The sequence below is a fragment of the Myotis davidii genome, unplaced genomic scaffold (assembly GCF_000327345.1).
Source record: "Myotis davidii unplaced genomic scaffold, ASM32734v1 scaffold642, whole genome shotgun sequence".
Lineage (NCBI taxonomy): Eukaryota > Metazoa > Chordata > Mammalia > Chiroptera > Vespertilionidae > Myotis > Myotis davidii.
The window spans coordinates 506172-507985 of NW_006293957.1; positions in this window are offsets into that span (position 1 = coordinate 506172).

Below are 1814 nucleotides of genomic sequence, written 5' to 3' on the forward strand. Positions count from 1 at the left end.
GTATTATATGAAATGCTGAAAGGTATCCTTTAAGAAGAGGAAGAAGAAGAAAAAGGTAAAGATACAAATTATGAACAACAAATATGCATCTATCAACAAGTGAATCTAAGAATCAAGTGAATAAATAATCTGATGAACAGAATGAACTGTTGATTATAATAGAATCAGGGACGTAGAAAGGGAATGGCCCGACTATTCTCGGGGGTGGGGGGTGTGTGGGAGATGTGGGAAGAGACTGGACAAAAATCGTGCACCTATGGATGAGAATAGTGTGTGGGGAGTGAGGGCAGAGGGTGGGGTGGGAACTGGAAGGAGGGGAGTTATGGGGTGGGGGGAGAGGAACAAATGTAATAATCTGAACAATAAAGATTTAATAAAATAAATAAATAAAATCTATTAAAATATATTTTGCAACTTTTTTGTTGAATGGTAAAATAAGCTGTGGTAGGTCCATATTATGGAGTCCTACTCAGCAATAAAAAGGAATGAACTATTGAGTCACACAACTTAGATGAATCTCAAAGAATCAGGCGGAGTGAAAAGAGATCATATACTATAAGATTCTATTTACAAAACACTCTCAAAATGACAAAACCATAGAGCTAGAAAAGAGACTAATGGCTGCCCCAGGGGCAGGTGTGTGGTAGCACAGGGAGACCTCTGTGGGGATGGAATGTGTTTCTTATGGCTGTGATTACACAAATCTACATATATGTTTAAATGGCACAGAATCACACACACAACATGTATCAATTACACTTTCTGGTTTGATATTGTACCATGCGTAGTATGACATAACCGCTGGGGGGAGGGGAAGGGTAATAGGGATCTCTACTCACTATTTTTGTAATTTCCTATGAATGTATAGTTATTTCAAAATTTTAAATTTTACAAATTCTACTTTCTAAAAATGTTTTATATCTTTGCTTTAAATTGGATTTCGAACAGCAAAATAACTGTTCAAAGACTACTCAAGAAATATTATTCTTTTCAAATCAGCTAAGAAACTTCAGTGGTTTCTTATATCCTATGGGAATAAAGAGTCCCCACAATAGAGGTCCTAAAGAAGATTCTTGAGTAACCTTATAACTGTGGTTTTGAACTCTATATACAGTAGTTTGCTTTCCTCCATTTCTTTCATTTGTGACATCTTTCTTTCTCTCCGGATTTTGGCTGCTTCCCTGTGTTGATAGAGTGGCTTTGTGTGGTAGGTGTCCTATTGAGCCCAGTGGCTCAGCCTCCCCAATCACCTGAGGTGGACACTCTTGGTGTACCCCTTTGTGGGCTGGGTGCACAGTCTTGTTGTAGTTAAGCCTTGATTGCTGTTGGTATCCCTGGGAGGAAATGACCTCCAGGCCAACTGACTGCGAGGACTTGCTGTGTTTGTAGTGGAAGAACTGCTGTGCTGGAGACACCCTTATGGGGAAGGACTTGCTTCAGTGGGGCTTTGGTGCCGGCAACCAATTCCAGCATGTCATAATTCCAGGAGTTTCATCAAAAGGTTGATGAGACTTGGGGACTCAACAGGGTTGAGTCACACATGTAGTCACCTGTTGGGAATGGCTAAAGGCATTTCCCCCAACCTGAATAAGAAACTGATTGTGGCTGCCAGACAGTTAAAGGGCATCTTAATCTACATGATATTGCCTCCTCCTGGCCAAACACCTGAACAGCCGTAGGCTAAATCCCCCAAACCAGTAGTTGGCAAACTTGTTAGTCAACAGAGCCAAATATCAACAGTACAACAATTGAAATTTCTTTTGAGAGCCAAATTTTTTAAACTTAAACTATACAGGTAGGTACATTGTATTAAC